Source organism: Anomaloglossus baeobatrachus, chromosome 9, assembly GCF_048569485.1.
Source record: "Anomaloglossus baeobatrachus isolate aAnoBae1 chromosome 9, aAnoBae1.hap1, whole genome shotgun sequence".
NCBI classification, from domain to species: domain Eukaryota; kingdom Metazoa; phylum Chordata; class Amphibia; order Anura; family Aromobatidae; genus Anomaloglossus; species Anomaloglossus baeobatrachus.
In genome coordinates, this window is record NC_134361.1 from 163,958,286 (window position 1) to 163,981,468 (window position 23,183).

Here is a 23,183-nt window from a genome sequence, read left to right on the forward strand (position 1 = left end):
CACAAGACATTTTGTCACCCAAGCCAACCCTTGAAAAGGCTGCTTTGCAGAGCAAAAACAAGAAGAATGGTGCGTTTTGCAGCCGCCGCCCACTGCAATGAATCTGAATAACTCCTCCTTTAGGGCGCAAGCAACTCCCCTCCCCCTTGCAGTCTTTCCAATTCACGATACAAAAAGACGGACAGGACAGGTTGCCTGACTTTGCGTCACTGCCACCCTTTGCCATCCTTACCCGTAGAAAGCCCTTTCATCATCCCCAAACCCTAATCTTTTCCCTTTCCTTCCCAGCCCCCAAACCCTGCCCTCTGTACCTTTCTCACCACCCGCTTCCCTTCTCCTGTCATCCCCCTACCACCCGGGAAAAAAAGAGATTGCCCCCTCCTTCCACTAGCCCACCCTCCCACCCAAAGAACAACTTCTTCTGCGCAGCTTGTTTTCTAGGCAGCAGCGCTATTGTGATGTCATCGGGGGGCATTGTGACAAGCCGCCAGTGTTCCGTCTCTTCATGTTGTGCACAGTTCAAACGGAAAATACATCAACAGGCAGACTACAGAAAAGCTTACTATCAAAGGTTAGAGGGGGGCTTTCTCAGAGGGCTTTTTACAGTTTTTCTATTCCCAATTAGCCGTTTAAGTGTACTTATTGAAAGTAGTAATTCTTTCATAGGCCGCCCTTTCTTAGTATTTGACGTTCCTTATATTGCGGTATGAGGCTTCGCAGTAGGTTGCAAACATTCATCACCCATGACTGTCCCCAATTGAGCTCAGAAGCTCAATGTCTATCATGACCTCTCTTTTAGAATGTCCAAGAGCAAGCAAACTATTCCTCCAGGAGAGGGCGCCAACAGACTACTAAAGAGATCATCATTACTCAAAGAAAACCCCAAAAACCAATGCATGATAGGAATAAACAGGTAACTTTCTTTGGAGTGGAAGCGGAGAGATCGCACCAGATGCCAATTCTAGATCTTATCACACCTGTGGTCACTGCAGCAGCAGGTGAATCCACTTTGTCCAAAAGGGATCTATTCCATTCAATTGCAAATGATCTAGATAAGACAGAGAACTGCAGCACGGGGACATAGCCGAGTTGGTCAGGTTGAGTGGTGATGAGTTTGCTATTTGGATGAATAAAGAAAGTCAAAAGTGTGAAAGATAAAAAACAAAAGGAGGAAGTGTGAAAAGTGAATGGGCCAAATTGAGGTGCATATGAAGACGTATGCTTTCTTCCAATTCATTAAATCGGGCTAATATGAATCAGGTGAATTGAGTTCTGCTTTTGGAAACTGGGTTAAGAAGGGGTGCACCGTTCCTGGAGGTACTGCAATACCAGGTCAATGCGTGGAGTGGACAGAGCAAGCTCTTTTTCCATCTCCCTGTTCTAAAAATCCATTTAATATATGGTCCCCAGATAGGGGACGTATCAGATATTAAACTGATAAGAACAGATACTACACTTGATCTTAGCCAAAAGGCCGAGAAGCGATAACCAGAATTGGTTTGGGCCTCGAGTGGCACCCTGGCCTATGCCGGACACATCTTAGGGAGAGAGAGCGAGAGGGAGACAAACCCACGCCTACACAAGACATTTTGTCACCCAAGCCAACCCTTGAAAAGGCTGCTTTGCAGAGCAAAAACAAGAAGAATGGTGCGTTTTGCAGCCGCCGCCCACTGCAATGAATCTGAATAACTCCTCCTTTAGGGCGCAAGCAACTCCCCTCCCCCTTGCAGTCTTTCCAATTCACGATACAAAAAGACGGACAGGACAGGTTGCCTGACTTTCCGTCACTGCCACCCTTTGCCATCCTTACCCGTAGAAAGCCCTTTCATCATCCCCAAACCCTAATCTTTTCCCTTTCCTTCCCAGCCCCCAAACCCTGCCCTCTGTACCTTTCTCACCACCCGCTTCCCTTCTCCTGTCATCCCCCTACCACCCGGGAAAAAAAGAGATTGCCCCCTCCTTCCACTAGCCCACCCTCCCACCCAAAGAACAACTTCTTCTGCGCAGCTTGTTTTCTAGGCAGCAGCGCTATTGTGATGTCATCGGGGGGCATTGTGACAAGCCGCCAGTGTTCCGTCTCTTCATGTTGTGCACAGTTCAAACGGAAAATACATCAACAGGCAGACTACAGAAAAGCTTACTATCAAAGGTTAGAGGGGGGCTTTCTCAGAGGGCTTTTTACAGTTTTTCTATTCCCAATTAGCCGTTTAAGTGTACTTATTGAAAGTAGTAATTCTTTCATAGGCCGCCCTTTCTTAGTATTTGACGTTCCTTATATTGCGGTATGAGGCTTCGCAGTAGGTTGCAAACATTCATCACCCATGACTGTCCCCAATTGAGCTCAGAAGCTCAATGTCTATCATGACCTCTCTTTTAGAATGTCCAAGAGCAAGCAAACTATTCCTCCAGGAGAGGGCGCCAACAGACTACTAAAGAGATCATCATTACTCAAAGAAAACCCCAAAAACCAATGCATGATAGGAATAAACAGGTAACTTTCTTTGGAGTGGAAGCGGAGAGATCGCACCAGATGCCAATTCTAGATCTTATCACACCTGTGGTCACTGCAGCAGCAGGTGAATCCACTTTGTCCAAAAGGGATCTATTCCATTCAATTGCAAATGATCTAGATAAGACAGAGAACTGCAGCACGGGGACATAGCCGAGTTGGTCAGGTTGAGTGGTGATGAGTTTGCTATTTGGATGAATAAAGAAAGTCAAAAGTGTGAAAGATAAAAAACAAAAGGAGGAAGTGTGAAAAGTGAATGGGCCAAATTGAGGTGCATATGAAGACGTATGCTTTCTTCCAATTCATTAAATCGGGCTAATATGAATCAGGTGAATTGAGTTCTGCTTTTGGAAACTGGGTTAAGAAGGGGTGCACCGTTCCTGGAGGTACTGCAATACCAGGTCAATGCGTGGAGTGGACAGAGCAAGCTCTTTTTCCATCTCCCTGTTCTAAAAATCCATTTAATATATGGTCCCCAGATAGGGGACGTATCAGATATTAAACTGATAAGAACAGATACTACACTTGATCTTAGCCAAAAGGCCGAGAAGCGATAACCAGAATTGGTTTGGGCCTCGAGTGGCACCCTGGCCTATGCCGGACACATCTTAGGGAGAGAGAGCGAGAGGGAGACAAACCCACGCCTACACAAGACATTTTGTCACCCAAGCCAACCCTTGAAAAGGCTGCTTTGCAGAGCAAAAACAAGAAGAATGGTGCGTTTTGCAGCCGCCGCCCACTGCAATGAATCTGAATAACTCCTCCTTTAGGGCGCAAGCAACTCCCCTCCCCCTTGCAGTCTTTCCAATTCACGATACAAAAAGACGGACAGGACAGGTTGCCTGACTTTCCGTCACTGCCACCCTTTGCCATCCTTACCCGTAGAAAGCCCTTTCATCATCCCCAAACCCTAATCTTTTCCCTTTCCTTCCCAGCCCCCAAACCCTGCCCTCTGTACCTTTCTCACCACCCGCTTCCCTTCTCCTGTCATCCCCCTACCACCCGGGAAAAAAAGAGATTGCCCCCTCCTTCCACTAGCCCACCCTCCCACCCAAAGAACAACTTCTTCTGCGCAGCTTGTTTTCTAGGCAGCAGCGCTATTGTGATGTCATCGGGGGGCATTGTGACAAGCCGCCAGTGTTCCGTCTCTTCATGTTGTGCACAGTTCAAACGGAAAATACATCAACAGGCAGACTACAGAAAAGCTTACTATCAAAGGTTAGAGGGGGGCTTTCTCAGAGGGCTTTTTACAGTTTTTCTATTCCCAATTAGCCGTTTAAGTGTACTTATTGAAAGTAGTAATTCTTTCATAGGCCGCCCTTTCTTAGTATTTGACGTTCCTTATATTGCGGTATGAGGCTTCGCAGTAGGTTGCAAACATTCATCACCCATGACTGTCCCCAATTGAGCTCAGAAGCTCAATGTCTATCATGACCTCTCTTTTAGAATGTCCAAGAGCAAGCAAACTATTCCTCCAGGAGAGGGCGCCAACAGACTACTAAAGAGATCATCATTACTCAAAGAAAACCCCAAAAACCAATGCATGATAGGAATAAACAGGTAACTTTCTTTGGAGTGGAAGCGGAGAGATCGCACCAGATGCCAATTCTAGATCTTATCACACCTGTGGTCACTGCAGCAGCAGGTGAATCCACTTTGTCCAAAAGGGATCTATTCCATTCAATTGCAAATGATCTAGATAAGACAGAGAACTGCAGCACGGGGACATAGCCGAGTTGGTCAGGTTGAGTGGTGATGAGTTTGCTATTTGGATGAATAAAGAAAGTCAAAAGTGTGAAAGATAAAAAACAAAAGGAGGAAGTGTGAAAAGTGAATGGGCCAAATTGAGGTGCATATGAAGACGTATGCTTTCTTCCAATTCATTAAATCGGGCTAATATGAATCAGGTGAATTGAGTTCTGCTTTTGGAAACTGGGTTAAGAAGGGGTGCACCGTTCCTGGAGGTACTGCAATACCAGGTCAATGCGTGGAGTGGACAGAGCAAGCTCTTTTTCCATCTCCCTGTTCTAAAAATCCATTTAATATATGGTCCCCAGATAGGGGACGTATCAGATATTAAACTGATAAGAACAGATACTACACTTGATCTTAGCCAAAAGGCCGAGAAGCGATAACCAGAATTGGTTTGGGCCTCGAGTGGCACCCTGGCCTATGCCGGACACATCTTAGGGAGAGAGAGCGAGAGGGAGACAAACCCACGCCTACACAAGACATTTTGTCACCCAAGCCAACCCTTGAAAAGGCTGCTTTGCAGAGCAAAAACAAGAAGAATGGTGCGTTTTGCAGCCGCCGCCCACTGCAATGAATCTGAATAACTCCTCCTTTAGGGTGCAAGCAACTCCCCTCCCCCTTGCAGTCTTTCCAATTCACGATACAAAAAGACGGACAGGACAGGTTGCCTGACTTTCCGTCACTGCCACCCTTTGCCATCCTTACCCGTAGAAAGCCCTTTCATCATCCCCAAACCCTAATCTTTTCCCTTTCCTTCCCAGCCCCCAAACCCTGCCCTCTGTACCTTTCTCACCACCCGCTTCCCTTCTCCTGTCATCCCCCTACCACCCGGGAAAAAAAGAGATTGCCCCCTCCTTCCACTAGCCCACCCTCCCACCCAAAGAACAACTTCTTCTGCGCAGCTTGTTTTCTAGGCAGCAGCGCTATTGTGATGTCATCGGGGGGCATTGTGACAAGCCGCCAGTGTTCCGTCTCTTCATGTTGTGCACAGTTCAAACGGAAAATACATCAACAGGCAGACTACAGAAAAGCTTACTATCAAAGGTTAGAGGGGGGCTTTCTCAGAGGGCTTTTTACAGTTTTTCTATTCCCAATTAGCCGTTTAAGTGTACTTATTGAAAGTAGTAATTCTTTCATAGGCCGCCCTTTCTTAGTATTTGACGTTCCTTATATTGCGGTATGAGGCTTCGCAGTAGGTTGCAAACATTCATCACCCATGACTGTCCCCAATTGAGCTCAGAAGCTCAATGTCTATCATGACCTCTCTTTTAGAATGTCCAAGAGCAAGCAAACTATTCCTCCAGGAGAGGGCGCCAACAGACTACTAAAGAGATCATCATTACTCAAAGAAAACCCCAAAAACCAATGCATGATAGGAATAAACAGGTAACTTTCTTTGGAGTGGAAGCGGAGAGATCGCACCAGATGCCAATTCTAGATCTTATCACACCTGTGTTCACTGCAGCAGCAGGTGAATCCACTTTGTCCAAAAGGGATCTATTCCATTCAATTGCAAATGATCTAGATAAGACAGAGAACTGCAGCACGGGGACATAGCCGAGTTGGTCAGGTTGAGTGGTGATGAGTTTGCTATTTGGATGAATAAAGAAAGTCAAAAGTGTGAAAGATAAAAAACAAAAGGAGGAAGTGTGAAAAGTGAATGGGCCAAATTGAGGTGCATATGAAGACGTATGCTTTCTTCCAATTCATTAAATCGGGCTAATATGAATCAGGTGAATTGAGTTCTGCTTTTGGAAACTGGGTTAAGAAGGGGTGCACCGTTCCTGGAGGTACTGCAATACCAGGTCAATGCGTGGAGTGGACAGAGCAAGCTCTTTTTCCATCTCCCTGTTCTAAAAATCCATTTAATATATGGTCCCCAGATAGGGGACGTATCAGATATTAAACTGATAAGAACAGATACTACACTTGATCTTAGCCAAAAGGCCGAGAAGCGATAACCAGAATTGGTTTGGGCCTCGAGTGGCACCCTGGCCTATGCCGGACACATCTTAGGGAGAGAGAGAGAGAGGGAGACAAACCCACGCCTACACAAGACATTTTGTCACCCAAGCCAACCCTTGAAAAGGCTGCTTTGCAGAGCAAAAACAAGAAGAATGGTGCGTTTTGCAGCCGCCGCCCACTGCAATGAATCTGAATAACTCCTCCTTTAGGGCGCAAGCAACTCCCCTCCCCCTTGCAGTCTTTCCAATTCACGATACAAAAAGACGGACAGGACAGGTTGCCTGACTTTCCGTCACTGCCACCCTTTGCCATCCTTACCCGTAGAAAGCCCTTTCATCATCCCCAAACCCTAATCTTTTCCCTTTCCTTCCCAGCCCCCAAACCCTGCCCTCTGTACCTTTCTCACCACCCGCTTCCCTTCTCCTGTCATCCCCCTACCACCCGGGAAAAAAAGAGATTGCCCCCTCCTTCCACTAGCCCACCCTCCCACCCAAAGAACAACTTCTTCTGCGCAGCTTGTTTTCTAGGCAGCAGCGCTATTGTGATGTCATCGGGGGGCATTGTGACAAGCCGCCAGTGTTCCGTCTCTTCATGTTGTGCACAGTTCAAACGGAAAATACATCAACAGGCAGACTACAGAAAAGCTTACTATCAAAGGTTAGAGGGGGGCTTTCTCAGAGGGCTTTTTACAGTTTTTCTATTCCCAATTAGCCGTTTAAGTGTACTTATTGAAAGTAGTAATTCTTTCATAGGCCGCCCTTTCTTAGTATTTGACGTTCCTTATATTGCGGTATGAGGCTTCGCAGTAGGTTGCAAACATTCATCACCCATGACTGTCCCCAATTGAGCTCAGAAGCTCAATGTCTATCATGACCTCTCTTTTAGAATGTCCAAGAGCAAGCAAACTATTCCTCCAGGAGAGGGCGCCAACAGACTACTAAAGAGATCATCATTACTCAAAGAAAACCCCAAAAACCAATGCATGATAGGAATAAACAGGTAACTTTCTTTGGAGTGGAAGCGGAGAGATCGCACCAGATGCCAATTCTAGATCTTATCACACCTGTGGTCACTGCAGCAGCAGGTGAATCCACTTTGTCCAAAAGGGATCTATTCCATTCAATTGCAAATGATCTAGATAAGACAGAGAACTGCAGCACGGGGACATAGCCGAGTTGGTCAGGTTGAGTGGTGATGAGTTTGCTATTTGGATGAATAAAGAAAGTCAAAAGTGTGAAAGATAAAAAACAAAAGGAGGAAGTGTGAAAAGTGAATGGGCCAAATTGAGGTGCATATGAAGACGTATGCTTTCTTCCAATTCATTAAATCGGGCTAATATGAATCAGGTGAATTGAGTTCTGCTTTTGGAAACTGGGTTAAGAAGGGGTGCACCGTTCCTGGAGGTACTGCAATACCAGGTCAATGCGTGGAGTGGACAGAGCAAGCTCTTTTTCCATCTCCCTGTTCTAAAAATCCATTTAATATATGGTCCCCAGATAGGGGACGTATCAGATATTAAACTGATAAGAACAGATACTACACTTGATCTTAGCCAAAAGGCCGAGAAGCGATAACCAGAATTGGTTTGGGCCTCGAGTGGCACCCTGGCCTATGCCGGACACATCTTAGGGAGAGAGAGCGAGAGGGAGACAAACCCACGCCTACACAAGACATTTTGTCACCCAAGCCAACCCTTGAAAAGGCTGCTTTGCAGAGCAAAAACAAGAAGAATGGTGCGTTTTGCAGCCGCCGCCCACTGCAATGAATCTGAATAACTCCTCCTTTAGGGCGCAAGCAACTCCCCTCCCCCTTGCAGTCTTTCCAATTCACGATACAAAAAGACGGACAGGACAGGTTGCCTGACTTTCCGTCACTGCCACCCTTTGCCATCCTTACCCGTAGAAAGCCCTTTCATCATCCCCAAACCCTAATCTTTTCCCTTTCCTTCCCAGCCCCCAAACCCTGCCCTCTGTACCTTTCTCACCACCCGCTTCCCTTCTCCTGTCATCCCCCTACCACCCGGGAAAAAAAGAGATTGCCCCCTCCTTCCACTAGCCCACCCTCCCACCCAAAGAACAACTTCTTCTGCGCAGCTTGTTTTCTAGGCAGCAGCGCTATTGTGATGTCATCGGGGGGCATTGTGACAAGCCGCCAGTGTTCCGTCTCTTCATGTTGTGCACAGTTCAAACGGAAAATACATCAACAGGCAGACTACAGAAAAGCTTACTATCAAAGGTTAGAGGGGGGCTTTCTCAGAGGGCTTTTTACAGTTTTTCTATTCCCAATTAGCCGTTTAAGTGTACTTATTGAAAGTAGTAATTCTTTCATAGGCCGCCCTTTCTTAGTATTTGACGTTCCTTATATTGCGGTATGAGGCTTCGCAGTAGGTTGCAAACATTCATCACCCATGACTGTCCCCAATTGAGCTCAGAAGCTCAATGTCTATCATGACCTCTCTTTTAGAATGTCCAAGAGCAAGCAAACTATTCCTCCAGGAGAGGGCGCCAACAGACTACTAAAGAGATCATCATTACTCAAAGAAAACCCCAAAAACCAATGCATGATAGGAATAAACAGGTAACTTTCTTTGGAGTGGAAGCGGAGAGATCGCAACCAGATGCCAATTCTAGATCTTATCACACCTGTGGTCACTGCAGCAGCAGGTGAATCCACTTTGTCCAAAAGGGATCTATTCCATTCAATTGCAAATGATCTAGATAAGACAGAGAACTGCAGCACGGGGACATAGCCGAGTTGGTCAGGTTGAGTGGTGATGAGTTTGCTATTTGGATGAATAAAGAAAGTCAAAAGTGTGAAAGATAAAAAACAAAAGGAGGAAGTGTGAAAAGTGAATGGGCCAAATTGAGGTGCATATGAAGACGTATGCTTTCTTCCAATTCATTAAATCGGGCTAATATGAATCAGGTGAATTGAGTTCTGCTTTTGGAAACTGGGTTAAGAAGGGGTGCACCGTTCCTGGAGGTACTGCAATACCAGGTCAATGCGTGGAGTGGACAGAGCAAGCTCTTTTTTCCATCTCCCTGTTCTAAAAATCCATTTAATATATGGTCCCCAGATAGGGGACGTATCAGATATTAAACTGATAAGAACAGATACTACACTTGATCTTAGCCAAAAGGCCGAGAAGCGATAACCAGAATTGGTTTGGGCCTCGAGTGGCACCCTGGCCTATGCCGGACACATCTTAGGGAGAGAGAGCGAGAGGGAGACAAACCCACGCCTACACAAGACATTTTGTCCACCCAAGCCAACCCTTGAAAAGGCTGCTTTGCAGAGCAAAAACAAGAAGAATGGTGCGTTTTGCAGCCGCCGCCCACTGCAATGAATCTGAATAACTCCTCCTTTAGGGCGCAAGCAACTCCCCTCCCCCTTGCAGTCTTTCCAATTCACGATACAAAAAGACGGACAGGACAGGTTGCCTGACTTTCCGTCACTGCCACCCTTTGCCATCCTTACCCGTAGAAAGCCCTTTCATCATCCCCAAACCCTAATCTTTTCCCTTTCCTTCCCAGCCCCCAAACCCTGCCCTCTGTACCTTTCTCACCACCCGCTTCCCTTCTCCTGTCATCCCCCTACCACCCCGGGAAAAAAAGAGATTGCCCCCTCCTTCCACTAGCCCACCCTCCCACCCAAAGAACAACTTCTTCTGCGCAGCTTGTTTTCTAGGCAGCAGCGCTATTGTGATGTCATCGGGGGGCATTGTGACAAGCCGCCAGTGTTCCGTCTCTTCATGTTGTGCACAGTTCAAACGGAAAATACATCAACAGGCAGACTACAGAAAAGCTTACTATCAAAGGTTAGAGGGGGGCTTTCTCAGAGGGCTTTTTACAGTTTTTTCTATTCCCAATTAGCCGTTTAAGTGTACTTATTGAAAGTAGTAATTCTTTCATAGGCCGCCCTTTCTTAGTATTTGACGTTCCTTATATTGCGGTATGAGGCTTCGCAGTAGGTTGCAAACATTCATCACCCATGACTGTCCCCAATTGAGCTCAGAAGCTCAATGTCTATCATGACCTCTCTTTTAGAATGTCCAAGAGCAAGCAAACTATTCCTCCAGGAGAGGGCGCCAACAGACTACTAAAGAGATCATCATTACTCAAAGAAAACCCCAAAAACCAATGCATGATAGGAATAAACAGGTAACTTTCTTTGGAGTGGAAGCGGAGAGATCGCACCAGATGCCAATTCTAGATCTTATCACACCTGTGGTCACTGCAGCAGCAGGTGAATCCACTTTGTCCAAAAGGGATCTATTCCATTCAATTGCAAATGATCTAGATAAGACAGAGAACTGCAGCACGGGGACATAGCCGAGTTGGTCAGGTTGAGTGGTGATGAGTTTGCTATTTGGATGAATAAAGAAAGTCAAAAGTGTGAAAGATAAAAAACAAAAGGAGGAAGTGTGAAAAGTGAATGGGCCAAATTGAGGTGCATATGAAGACGTATGCTTTCTTCCAATTCATTAAATCGGGCTAATATGAATCAGGTGAATTGAGTTCTGCTTTTGGAAACTGGGTTAAGAAGGGGTGCAACCGTTCCTGGAGGTACTGCAATACCAGGTCAATGCGTGGAGTGGACAGAGCAAGCTCTTTTTCCATCTCCCTGTTCTAAAAATCCATTTAATATATGGTCCCCAGATAGGGGACGTATCAGATATTAAACTGATAAGAACAGATACTACACTTGATCTTAGCCAAAAGGCCGAGAAGCGATAACCAGAATTGGTTTGGGCCTCGAGTGGCACCCTGGCCTATGCCGGGACACATCTTAGGGAGAGAGAGCGAGAGGGAGACAAACCCACGCCTACACAAGACATTTTGTCACCCAAGCCAACCCTTGAAAAGGCTGCTTTGCAGAGCAAAAACAAGAAGAATGGTGCGTTTTGCAGCCGCCGCCCACTGCAATGAATCTGAATAACTCCTCCTTTAGGGCGCAAGCAACTCCCCTCCCCCTTGCAGTCTTTCCAATTCACGATACAAAAAGACGGACAGGGACAGGTTGCCTGACTTTCCGTCACTGCCACCCTTTGCCATCCTTACCCGTAGAAAGCCCTTTCATCATCCCCAAACCCTAATCTTTTCCCTTTCCTTCCCAGCCCCCAAACCCTGCCCTCTGTACCTTTCTCACCACCCGCTTCCCTTCTCCTGTCATCCCCCTACCACCCGGAAAAAAAGAGATTGCCCCCTCCTTCCACTAGCCCACCCTCCCACCCAAAGAACAACTTCTTCTGCGCAGCTTGTTTTCTAGGCAGCAGCGCTATTGTGATGTCATCGGGGGGCATTGTGACAAGCCGCCAGTGTTCCGTCTCTTCATGTTGTGCACAGTTCAAACGGAAAATACATCAACAGGCAGACTACAGAAAAGCTTACTATCAAAGGTTAGAGGGGGGCTTTCTCAGAGGGCTTTTTACAGTTTTTCTATTCCCAATTAGCCGTTTAAGTGTACTTATTGAAAGTAGTAATTCTTTCATAGGCCGCCCTTTCTTAGTATTTGACGTTCCTTATATTGCGGTATGAGGCTTCGCAGTAGGTTGCAAACATTCATCACCCATGACTGTCCCCAATTGAGCTCTCAATGTCTATCATGACCTCTCTTTTAGAATGTCCAAGAGCAAGCAAACTATTCCTCCAGGAGAGGGCGCCAACAGACTACTAAAGAGATCATCATTACTCAAAGAAAACCCCAAAAACCAATGCATGATAGGAATAAACAGGTAACTTTCTTTGGAGTGGAAGCGGAGAGATCGCACCAGATGCCAATTCTAGATCTTATCACACCTGTGGTCACTGCAGCAGCAGGTGAATCCACTTTGTCCAAAAGGGATCTATTCCATTCAATTGCAAATGATCTAGATAAGACAGAGAACTGCAGCACGGGGACATAGCCGAGTTGGTCAGGTTGAGTGGTGATGAGTTTGCTATTTGGATGAATAAAGAAAGTCAAAAGTGTGAAAGATAAAAAACAAAAGGAGGAAGTGTGAAAAGTGAATGGGCCAAATTGAGGTGCATATGAAGACGTATGCTTTCTTCCAATTCATTAAATCGGGCTAATATGAATCAGGTGAATTGAGTTCTGCTTTTGGAAACTGGGTTAAGAAGGGGTGCACCGTTCCTGGAGGTACTGCAATACCAGGTCAATGCGTGGAGTGGACAGAGCAAGCTCTTTTTCCATCTCCCTGTTCTAAAAATCCATTTAATATATGGTCCCCAGATAGGGGACGTATCAGATATTAAACTGATAAGAACAGATACTACACTTGATCTTAGCCAAAAGGCCGAGAAGCGATAACCAGAATTGGTTTGGGCCTCGAGTGGCACCCTGGCCTATGCCGGACACATCTTAGGGAGAGAGAGCGAGAGGGAGACAAACCCACGCCTACACAAGACATTTTGTCACCCAAGCCAACCCTTGAAAAGGCTGCTTTGCAGAGCAAAAACAAGAAGAATGGTGCGTTTTGCAGCCGCCGCCCACTGCAATGAATCTGAATAACTCCTCCTTTAGGGCGCAAGCAACTCCCCTCCCCCTTGCAGTCTTTCCAATTCACGATACAAAAAGACGGACAGGACAGGTTGCCTGACTTTCCGTCACTGCCACCCTTTGCCATCCTTACCCGTAGAAAGCCCTTTCATCATCCCCAAACCCTAATCTTTTCCCTTTCCTTCCCAGCCCCCAAACCCTGCCCTCTGTACCTTTCTCACCACCCGCTTCCCTTCTCCTGTCATCCCCCTACCACCCGGGAAAAAATCAGATTGCCCCCTCCTTCCACTAGCCCACCCTCCCACCCAAAGAACAACTTCTTCTGCGCAGCTTGTTTTCTAGGCAGCAGCGCTATTGTGATGTCATCGGGGGGCATTGTGACAAGCCGCCAGTGTTCCGTCTCTTCATGTTGTGCACAGTTCAAACGGAAAATACATCAACAGGCAGACTACAGAAAAGCTTACTATCAAAGGTTAGAGGGGGGCTTTCTCAGAGGGCTTTTTACAGTTTTTCTATTCCCAATTAGCCGTTTAAGTGTACTTATTGAAAGTAGTAATTCTTTCATAGGCCGCCCTTTCTTAGTATTTGACGTTCCTTATATTGCGGTATGAGGCTTCGCAGTAGGTTGCAAACATTCATCACCCATGACTGTCCCCAATTGAGCTCAGAAGCTCAATGTCTATCATGACCTCTCTTTTAGAATGTCCAAGAGCAAGCAAACTATTCCTCCAGGAGAGGGCGCCAACAGACTACTAAAGAGATCATCATTACTCAAAGAAAACCCCAAAAACCAATGCATGATAGGAATAAACAGGTAACTTTCTTTGGAGTGGAAGCGGAGAGATCGCACCAGATGCCAATTCTAGATCTTATCACACCTGTGGTCACTGCAGCAGCAGGTGAATCCACTTTGTCCAAAAGGGATCTATTCCATTCAATTGCAAATGATCTAGATAAGACAGAGAACTGCAGCACGGGGACATAGCCGAGTTGGTCAGGTTGAGTGGTGATGAGTTTGCTATTTGGATGAATAAAGAAAGTCAAAAGTGTGAAAGATAAAAAACAAAAGGAGGAAGTGTGAAAAGTGAATGGGCCAAATTGAGGTGCATATGAAGACGTATGCTTTCTTCCAATTCATTAAATCGGGCTAATATGAATCAGGTGAATTGAGTTCTGCTTTTGGAAACTGGGTTAAGAAGGGGTGCACCGTTCCTGGAGGTACTGCAATACCAGGTCAATGCGTGGAGTGGACAGAGCAAGCTCTTTTTCCATCTCCCTGTTCTAAAAATCCATTTAATATATGGTCCCCAGATAGGGGACGTATCAGATATTAAACTGATAAGAACAGATACTACACTTGATCTTAGCCAAAAGGCCGAGAAGCGATAACCAGAATTGGTTTGGGCCTCGAGTGGCACCCTGGCCTATGCCGGACACATCTTAGGGAGAGAGAGCGAGAGGGAGACAAACCCACGCCTACACAAGACATTTTGTCACCCAAGCCAACCCTTGAAAAGGCTGCTTTGCAGAGCAAAAACAAGAAGAATGGTGCGTTTTGCAGCCGCCACCCACTGCAATGAATCTGAATAACTCCTCCTTTAGGGCGCAAGCAACTCCCCTCCCCCTTGCAGTCTTTCCAATTCACGATACAAAAAGACGGACAGGACAGGTTGCCTGACTTTCCGTCACTGCCACCCTTTGCCATCCTTACCCGTAGAAAGCCCTTTCATCATCCCCAAACCCTAATCTTTTCCCTTTCCTTCCCAGCCCCCAAACCCTGCCCTCTGTACCTTTCTCACCACCCGCTTCCCTTCTCCTGTCATCCCCCTACCACCCGGGAAAAAAAGAGATTGCCCCCTCCTTCCACTAGCCCACCCTCCCACCCAAAGAACAACTTCTTCTGCGCAGCTTGTTTTCTAGGCAGCAGCGCTATTGTGATGTCATCGGGGGGCATTGTGACAAGCCGCCAGTGTTCCGTCTCTTCATGTTGTGCACAGTTCAAACGGAAAATACATCAACAGGCAGACTACAGAAAAGCTTACTATCAAAGGTTAGAGGGGGGCTTTCTCAGAGGGCTTTTTACAGTTTTTCTATTCCCAATTAGCCGTTTAAGTGTACTTATTGAAAGTAGTAATTCTTTCATAGGCCGCCCTTTCTTAGTATTTGACGTTCCTTATATTGCGGTATGAGGCTTCGCAGTAGGTTGCAAACATTCATCACCCATGACTGTCCCCAATTGAGCTCAGAAGCTCAATGTCTATCATGACCTCTCTTTTAGAATGTCCAAGAGCAAGCAAACTATTCCTCCAGGAGAGGGCGCCAACAGACTACTAAAGAGATCATCATTACTCAAAGAAAACCCCAAAAACCAATGCATGATAGGAATAAACAGGTAACTTTCTTTGGAGTGGAAGCGGAGAGATCGCACCAGATGCCAATTCTAGATCTTATCACACCTGTGGTCACTGCAGCAGCAGGTGAATCCACTTTGTCCAAAAGGGATCTATTCCATTCAATTGCAAATGATCTAGATAAGACAGAGAACTGCAGCACGGGGACATAGCCGAGTTGGTCAGGTTGAGTGGTGATGAGTTTGCTATTTGGATGAATAAAGAAAGTCAAAAGTGTGAAAGATAAAAAACAAAAGGAGGAAGTGTGAAAAGTGAATGGGCCAAATTGAGGTGCATATGAAGACGTATGCTTTCTTCCAATTCATTAAATCGGGCTAATATGAATCAGGTGAATTGAGTTCTGCTTTTGGAAACTGGGTTAAGAAGGGGTGCACCGTTCCTGGAGGTACTGCAATACCAGGTCAATGCGTGGAGTGGACAGAGCAAGCTCTTTTTCCATCTCCCTGTTCTAAAAATCCATTTAATATATGGTCCCCAGATAGGGGACGTATCAGATATTAAACTGATAAGAACAGATACTACACTTGATCTTAGCCAAAAGGCCGAGAAGCGATAACCAGAATTGGTTTGGGCCTCGAGTGGCACCCTGGCCTATGCCGGACACATCTTAGGGAGAGAGAGCGAGAGGGAGACAAACCCACGCCTACACAAGACATTTTGTCACCCAAGCCAACTCTTGAAAAGGCTGCTTTGCAGAGCAAAAACAAGAAGAATGGTGCGTTTTGCAGCCGCCGCCCACTGCAATGAATCTGAATAACTCCTCCTTTAGGGCGCAAGCAACTCCCCTCCCCCTTGCAGTCTTTCCAATTCACGATACAAAAAGACGGACAGGACAGGTTGCCTGACTTTCCGTCACTGCCACCCTTTGCCATCCTTACCCGTAGAAAGCCCTTTCATCATCCCCAAACCCTAATCTTTTCCCTTTCCTTCCCAGCCCCCAAACCCTGCCCTCTGTACCTTTCTCACCACCCGCTTCCCTTCTCCTGTCATCCCCCTACCACCCGGGAAAAAAAGAGATTGCCCCCTCCTTCCACTAGCCCACCCTCCCACCCAAAGAACAACTTCTTCTGCGCAGCTTGTTTTCTAGGCAGCAGCGCTATTGTGATGTCATCGGGGGGCATTGTGACAAGCCGCCAGTGTTCCGTCTCTTCATGTTGTGCACAGTTCAAACGGAAAATACATCAACAGGCAGACTACAGAAAAGCTTACTATCAAAGGTTAGAGGGGGGCTTTCTCAGAGGGCTTTTTACAGTTTTTCTATTCCCAATTAGCCGTTTAAGTGTACTTATTGAAAGTAGTAATTCTTTCATAGGCCGCCCTTTCTTAGTATTTGACGTTCCTTATATTGCGGTATGAGGCTTCGCAGTAGGTTGCAAACATTCATCACCCATGACTGTCCCCAATTGAGCTCAGAAGCTCAATGTCTATCATGACCTCTCTTTTAGAATGTCCAAGAGCAAGCAAACTATTCCTCCAGGAGAGGGCGCCAACAGACTACTAAAGAGATCATCATTACTCAAAGAAAACCCCAAAAACCAATGCATGATAGGAATAAACAGGTAACTTTCTTTGGAGTGGAAGCGGAGAGATCGCACCAGATGCCAATTCTAGATCTTATCACACCTGTGGTCACTGCAGCAGCAGGTGAATCCACTTTGTCCAAAAGGGATCTATTCCATTCAATTGCAAATGATCTAGATAAGACAGAGAACTGCAGCACGGGGACATAGCCGAGTTGGTCAGGTTGAGTGGTGATGAGTTTGCTATTTGGATGAATAAAGAAAGTCAAAAGTGTGAAAGATAAAAAACAAAAGGAGGAAGTGTGAAAAGTGAATGGGCCAAATTGAGGTGCATATGAAGACGTATGCTTTCTTCCAATTCATTAAATCGGGCTAATATGAATCAGGTGAATTGAGTTCTGCTTTTGGAAACTGGGTTAAGAAGGGGTGCACCGTTCCTGGAGGTACTGCAATACCAGGTCAATGCGTGGAGTGGACAGAGCAAGCTCTTTTTCCATCTCCCTGTTCTAAAAATCCATTTAATATATGGTCCCCAGATAGGGGACGTATCAGATATTAAACTGATAAGAACAGATACTACACTTGATCTTAGCCAAAAGGCCGAGAAGCGATAACCAGAATTGGTTTGGGCCTCGAGTGGCACCCTGGCCTATGCCGGACACATCTTAGGGAGAGAGAGCGAGAGGGAGACAAACCCACGCCTACACAAGACATTTTGTCACCCAAGCCAACCCTTGAAAAGGCTGCTTTGCAGAGCAAAAACAAGAAGAATGGTGCGTTTTGCAGCCGCCGCCCACTGCAATGAATCTGAATAACTCCTCCTTTAGGGCGCAAGCAACTCCCCTCCCCCTTGCAGTCTTTCCAATTCACGATACAAAAAGACGGACAGGACAGGTTGCCTGACTTTCCGTCACTGCCACCCTTTGCCATCCTTACCCGTAGAAAGCCCTTTCATCATCCCCAAACCCTAATCTTTTCCCTTTCCTTCCCAGCCCCCAAACCCTGCCCTCTGTACCTTTCTCACCACCCGCTTCCCTTCTCCTGTCATCCCCCTACCACCCGGGAAAAAAAGAGATTGCCCCCTCCTTCCACTAGCCCACCCTCCCACCCAAAGAACAACTTCTTCTGCGCAGCTTGTTTTCTAGGCAGCAGCGCTATTGTGATGTCATCGGGGGGCATTGTGACAAGCCGCCAGTGTTCCGTCTCTTCATGTTGTGCACAGTTCAAACGGAAAATACATCAACAGGCAGACTACAGAAAAGCTTACTATCAAAGGTTAGAGGGGGGCTTTCTCAGAGGGCTTTTTACAGTTTTTCTATTCCCAATTAGCCGTTTAAGTGTACTTATTGAAAGTAGTAATTCTTTCATAGGCCGCCCTTTCTTAGTATTTGACGTTCCTTATATTGCGGTATGAGGCTTCGCAGTAGGTTGCAAACATTCATCACCCATGACTGTCCCCAATTGAGCTCAGAAGCTCAATGTCTATCATGACCTCTCTTTTAGAATGTCCAAGAGCAAGCAAACTATTCCTCCAGGAGAGGGCGCCAACAGACTACTAAAGAGATCATCATTACTCAAAGAAAACCCCAAAAACCAATGCATGATAGGAATAAACAGGTAACTTTCTTTGGAGTGGAAGCGGAGAGATCGCACCAGATGCCAATTCTAGATCTTATCACACCTGTGGTCACTGCAGCAGCAGGTGAATCCACTTTGTCCAAAAGGGATCTATTCCATTCAATTGCAAATGATCTAGATAAGACAGAGAACTGCAGCACGGGGACATAGCCGAGTTGGTCAGGTTGAGTGGTGATGAGTTTGCTATTTGGATGAATAAAGAAAGTCAAAAGTGTGAAAGATAAAAAACAAAAGGAGGAAGTGTGAAAAGTGAATGGGCCAAATTGAGGTGCATATGAAGACGTATGCTTTCTTCCAATTCATTAAATCGGGCTAATATGAATCAGGTGAATTGAGTTCTGCTTTTGGAAACTGGGTTAAGAAGGGGTGCACCGTTCCTGGAGGTACTGCAATACCAGGTCAATGCGTGGAGTGGACAGAGCAAGCTCTTTTTCCATCTCCCTGTTCTAAAAATCCATTTAATATATGGTCCCCAGATAGGGGACGTATCAGATATTAAACTGATAAGAACAGATACTACACTTGATCTTAGCCAAAAGGCCGAGAAGCGATAACCAGAATTGGTTTGGGCCTCGAGTGGCACCCTGGCCTATGCCGGACACATCTTAGGGAGAGAGAGCGAGAGGGAGACAAACCCACGCCTACACAAGACATTTTGTCACCCAAGCCAACCCTTGAAAACGCTGCTTTGCAGAGCAAAAACAAGAAGAATGGTGCGTTTTGCAGCCGCCGCCCACTGCAATGAATCTGAATAACTCCTCCTTTAGGGCGCAAGCAACTCCCCTCCCCCTTGCAGTCTTTCCAATTCACGATACAAAAAGACGGACAGGACAGGTTGCCTGACTTTCCGTCACTGCCACCCTTTGCCATCCTTACCCGTAGAAAGCCCTTTCATCATCCCCAAACCCTAATCTTTTCCCTTTCCTTCCCAGCCCCCAAACCCTGCCCTCTGTACCTTTCTCACCACCCGCTTCCCTTCTCCTGTCATCCCCCTACCACCCGGGAAAAAAAGAGATTGCCCCCTCCTTCCACTAGCCCACCCTCCCACCCAAAGAACAACTTCTTCTGCGCAGCTTGTTTTCTAGGCAGCAGCGCTATTGTGATGTCATCGGGGGGCATTGTGACAAGCCGCCAGTGTTCCGTCTCTTCATGTTGTGCACAGTTCAAACGGAAAATACATCAACAGGCAGACTACAGAAAAGCTTACTATCAAAGGTTAGAGGGGGGCTTTCTCAGAGGGCTTTTTACAGTTTTTCTATTCCCAATTAGCCGTTTAAGTGTACTTATTGAAAGTAGTAATTCTTTCATAGGCCGCCCTTTCTTAGTATTTGACGTTCCTTATATTGCGGTATGAGGCTTCGCAGTAGGTTGCAAACATTCATCACCCATGACTGTCCCCAATTGAGCTCAGAAGCTCAATGTCTATCATGACCTCTCTTTTAGAATGTCCAAGAGCAAGCAAACTATTCCTCCAGGAGAGGGCGCCAACAGACTACTAAAGAGATCATCATTACTCAAAGAAAACCCCAAAAACCAATGCATGATAGGAATAAACAGGTAACTTTCTTTGGAGTGGAAGCGGAGAGATCGCACCAGATGCCAATTCTAGATCTTATCACACCTGTGGTCACTGCAGCAGCAGGTGAATCCACTTTGTCCAAAAGGGATCTATTCCATTCAATTGCAAATGATCTAGATAAGACAGAGAACTGCAGCACGGGGACATAGCCGAGTTGGTCAGGTTGAGTGGTGATGAGTTTGCTATTTGGATGAATAAAGAAAGTCAAAAGTGTGAAAGATAAAAAACAAAAGGAGGAAGTGTGAAAAGTGAATGGGCCAAATTGAGGTGCATATGAAGACGTATGCTTTCTTCCAATTCATTAAATCGGGCTAATATGAATCAGGTGAATTGAGTTCTGCTTTTGGAAACTGGGTTAAGAAGGGGTGCACCGTTCCTGGAGGTACTGCAATACCAGGTCAATGCGTGGAGTGGACAGAGCAAGCTCTTTTTCCATCTCCCTGTTCTAAAAATCCATTTAATATATGGTCCCCAGATAGGGGACGTATCAGATATTAAACTGATAAGAACAGATACTACACTTGATCTTAGCCAAAAGGCCGAGAAGCGATAACCAGAATTGGTTTGGGCCTCGAGTGGCACCCTGGCCTATGCCGGACACATCTTAGGGAGAGAGAGCGAGAGGGAGACAAACCCACGCCTACACAAGACATTTTGTCACCCAAGCCAACCCTTGAAAAGGCTGCTTTGCAGAGCAAAAACAAGAAGAATGGTGCGTTTTGCAGCCGCCGCCCACTGCAATGAATCTGAATAACTCCTCCTTTAGGGCGCAAGCAACTCCCCTCCCCCTTGCAGTCTTTCCAATTCACGATACAAAAAGACGGACAGGACAGGTTGCCTGACTTTCCGTCACTGCCACCCTTTGCCATCCTTACCCGTAGAAAGCCCTTTCATCATCCCCAAACCCTAATCTTTTCCCTTTCCTTCCCAGCCCCCAAACCCTGCCCTCTGTACCTTTCTCACCACCCGCTTCCCTTCTCCTGTCATCCCCCTACCACCCGGGAAAAAAAGAGATTGCCCCCTCCTTCCACTAGCCCACCCTCCCACCCAAAGAACAACTTCTTCTGCGCAGCTTGTTTTCTAGGCAGCAGCGCTATTGTGATGTCATCGGGGGGCATTGTGACAAGCCGCCAGTGTTCCGTCTCTTCATGTTGTGCACAGTTCAAACGGAAAATACATCAACAGGCAGACTACAGAAAAGCTTACTATCAAAGGTTAGAGGGGGGCTTTCTCAGAGGGCTTTTTACAGTTTTTCTATTCCCAATTAGCCGTTTAAGTGTACTTATTGAAAGTAGTAATTCTTTCATAGGCCGCCCTTTCTTAGTATTTGACGTTCCTTATATTGCGGTATGAGGCTTCGCAGTAGGTTGCAAACATTCATCACCCATGACTGTCCCCAATTGAGCTCAGAAGCTCAATGTCTATCATGACCTCTCTTTTAGAATGTCCAAGAGCAAGCAAACTATTCCTCCAGGAGAGGGCGCCAACAGACTACTAAAGAGATCATCATTACTCAAAGAAAACCCCAAAAACCAATGCATGATAGGAATAAACAGGTAACTTTCTTTGGAGTGGAAGCGGAGAGATCGCACCAGATGCCAATTCTAGATCTTATCACACCTGTGGTCACTGCAGCAGCAGGTGAATCCACTTTGTCCAAAAGGGATCTATTCCATTCAATTGCAAATGATCTAGATAAGACAGAGAACTGCAGCACGGGGACATAGCCGAGTTGGTCAGGTTGAGTGGTGATGAGTTTGCTATTTGGATGAATAAAGAAAGTCAAAAGTGTGAAAGATAAAAAACAAAAGGAGGAAGTGTGAAAAGTGAATGGGCCAAATTGAGGTGCATATGAAGACGTATGCTTTCTTCCAATTCATTAAATCGGGCTAATATGAATCAGGTGAATTGAGTTCTGCTTTTGGAAACTGGGTTAAGAAGGGGTGCACCGTTCCTGGAGGTACTGCAATACCAGGTCAATGCGTGGAGTGGACAGAGCAAGCTCTTTTTCCATCTCCCTGTTCTAAAAATCCATTTAATATATGGTCCCCAGATAGGGGACGTATCAGATATTAAACTGATAAGAACAGATACTACACTTGATCTTAGCCAAAAGGCCGAGAAGCGATAACCAGAATTGGTTTGGGCCTCGAGTGGCACCCTGGCCTATGCCGGACACATCTTAGGGAGAGAGAGTGAGAGGGAGACAAACCCACGCCTACACAAGACATTTTGTCACCCAAGCCAACCCTTGAAAAGGCTGCTTTGCAGAGCAAAAACAAGAAGAATGGTGCGTTTTGCAGCCGCCGCCCACTGCAATGAATCTGAATAACTCCTCCTTTAGGGCGCAAGCAACTCCCCTCCCCCTTGCAGTCTTTCCAATTCACGATACAAAAAGACGGACAGGACAGGTTGCCTGACTTTCCGTCACTGCCACCCTTTGCCATCCTTACCCGTAGAAAGCCCTTTCATCATCCCCAAACCCTAATCTTTTCCCTTTCCTTCCCAGCCCCCAAACCCTGCCCTCTGTACCTTTCTCACCACCCGCTTCCCTTCTCCTGTCATCCCCCTACCACCCGGGAAAAAAAGAGATTGCCCCCTCCTTCCACTAGCCCACCCTCCCACCCAAAGAACAACTTCTTCTGCGCAGCTTGTTTTCTAGGCAGCAGCGCTATTGTGATGTCATCGGGGGGCATTGTGACAAGCCGCCAGTGTTCCGTCTCTTCATGTTGTGCACAGTTCAAACGGAAAATACATCAACAGGCAGACTACAGAAAAGCTTACTATCAAAGGTTAGAGGGGGGCTTTCTCAGAGGGCTTTTTACAGTTTTTCTATTCCCAATTAGCCGTTTAAGTGTACTTATTGAAAGTAGTAATTCTTTCATAGGCCGCCCTTTCTTAGTATTTGACGTTCCTTATATTGCGGTATGAGGCTTCGCAGTAGGTTGCAAACATTCATCACCCATGACTGTCCCCAATTGAGCTCAGAAGCTCAATGTCTATCATGACCTCTCTTTTAGAATGTCCAAGAGCAAGCAAACTATTCCTCCAGGAGAGGGCGCCAACAGACTACTAAAGAGATCATCATTACTCAAAGAAAACCCCAAAAACCAATGCATGATAGGAATAAACAGGTAACTTTCTTTGGAGTGGAAGCGGAGAGATCGCACCAGATGCCAATTCTAGATCTTATCACACCTGTGGTCACTGCAGCAGCAGGTGAATCCACTTTGTCCAAAAGGGATCTATTCCATTCAATTGCAAATGATCTAGATAAGACAGAGAACTGCAGCACGGGGACATAGCCGAGT

The 23,183-nt window shown here is 46.3% G+C and overlaps 14 non-coding genes across 14 annotated transcripts; all 14 read right to left on the reverse strand.

Moving 5' to 3' along the window:
• Positions 1-1,295: 1,295 nt before the first annotated feature.
• On the reverse strand, positions 1,296-1,486 carry LOC142253987 (U2 spliceosomal RNA). The gene has a single exon (XR_012727012.1). It is a non-coding gene; the product is annotated as a U2 spliceosomal RNA (small nuclear RNA).
• A 1,387-nt stretch (positions 1,487-2,873) lies between these two features.
• On the reverse strand, positions 2,874-3,064 carry LOC142253988 (U2 spliceosomal RNA). Its single transcript, XR_012727013.1, has one exon. It is a non-coding gene; the product is annotated as a U2 spliceosomal RNA (small nuclear RNA).
• A 1,387-nt stretch (positions 3,065-4,451) lies between these two features.
• LOC142253989 (U2 spliceosomal RNA) lies at positions 4,452-4,642 on the reverse strand. Its single transcript, XR_012727014.1, has one exon. It is a non-coding gene; the product is annotated as a U2 spliceosomal RNA (small nuclear RNA).
• A 1,387-nt stretch (positions 4,643-6,029) lies between these two features.
• On the reverse strand, positions 6,030-6,220 carry LOC142253990 (U2 spliceosomal RNA). The gene has a single exon (XR_012727015.1). It is a non-coding gene; the product is annotated as a U2 spliceosomal RNA (small nuclear RNA).
• A 1,387-nt stretch (positions 6,221-7,607) lies between these two features.
• LOC142253991 (U2 spliceosomal RNA) lies at positions 7,608-7,798 on the reverse strand. Its single transcript, XR_012727016.1, has one exon. It is a non-coding gene; the product is annotated as a U2 spliceosomal RNA (small nuclear RNA).
• Positions 7,799-9,186: 1,388 nt separating this feature from the next.
• On the reverse strand, positions 9,187-9,378 carry LOC142252821 (U2 spliceosomal RNA). Its single transcript, XR_012726187.1, has one exon. It is a non-coding gene; the product is annotated as a U2 spliceosomal RNA (small nuclear RNA).
• Positions 9,379-10,768: 1,390 nt separating this feature from the next.
• On the reverse strand, positions 10,769-10,960 carry LOC142252949 (U2 spliceosomal RNA). The gene has a single exon (XR_012726309.1). It is a non-coding gene; the product is annotated as a U2 spliceosomal RNA (small nuclear RNA).
• A 1,382-nt stretch (positions 10,961-12,342) lies between these two features.
• On the reverse strand, positions 12,343-12,533 carry LOC142253992 (U2 spliceosomal RNA). The gene has a single exon (XR_012727017.1). It is a non-coding gene; the product is annotated as a U2 spliceosomal RNA (small nuclear RNA).
• A 1,387-nt stretch (positions 12,534-13,920) lies between these two features.
• Positions 13,921-14,111, reverse strand: LOC142253993 (U2 spliceosomal RNA). Its single transcript, XR_012727018.1, has one exon. It is a non-coding gene; the product is annotated as a U2 spliceosomal RNA (small nuclear RNA).
• A 1,387-nt stretch (positions 14,112-15,498) lies between these two features.
• Positions 15,499-15,689, reverse strand: LOC142253994 (U2 spliceosomal RNA). Its single transcript, XR_012727019.1, has one exon. It is a non-coding gene; the product is annotated as a U2 spliceosomal RNA (small nuclear RNA).
• Positions 15,690-17,076: 1,387 nt separating this feature from the next.
• LOC142253996 (U2 spliceosomal RNA) lies at positions 17,077-17,267 on the reverse strand. Its single transcript, XR_012727021.1, has one exon. It is a non-coding gene; the product is annotated as a U2 spliceosomal RNA (small nuclear RNA).
• Positions 17,268-18,654: 1,387 nt separating this feature from the next.
• Positions 18,655-18,845, reverse strand: LOC142253997 (U2 spliceosomal RNA). The gene has a single exon (XR_012727022.1). It is a non-coding gene; the product is annotated as a U2 spliceosomal RNA (small nuclear RNA).
• A 1,387-nt stretch (positions 18,846-20,232) lies between these two features.
• LOC142253998 (U2 spliceosomal RNA) lies at positions 20,233-20,423 on the reverse strand. The gene has a single exon (XR_012727023.1). It is a non-coding gene; the product is annotated as a U2 spliceosomal RNA (small nuclear RNA).
• Positions 20,424-21,810: 1,387 nt separating this feature from the next.
• LOC142253999 (U2 spliceosomal RNA) lies at positions 21,811-22,001 on the reverse strand. The gene has a single exon (XR_012727024.1). It is a non-coding gene; the product is annotated as a U2 spliceosomal RNA (small nuclear RNA).
• Between the last annotated feature and the right edge of the window lie 1,182 nt (positions 22,002-23,183).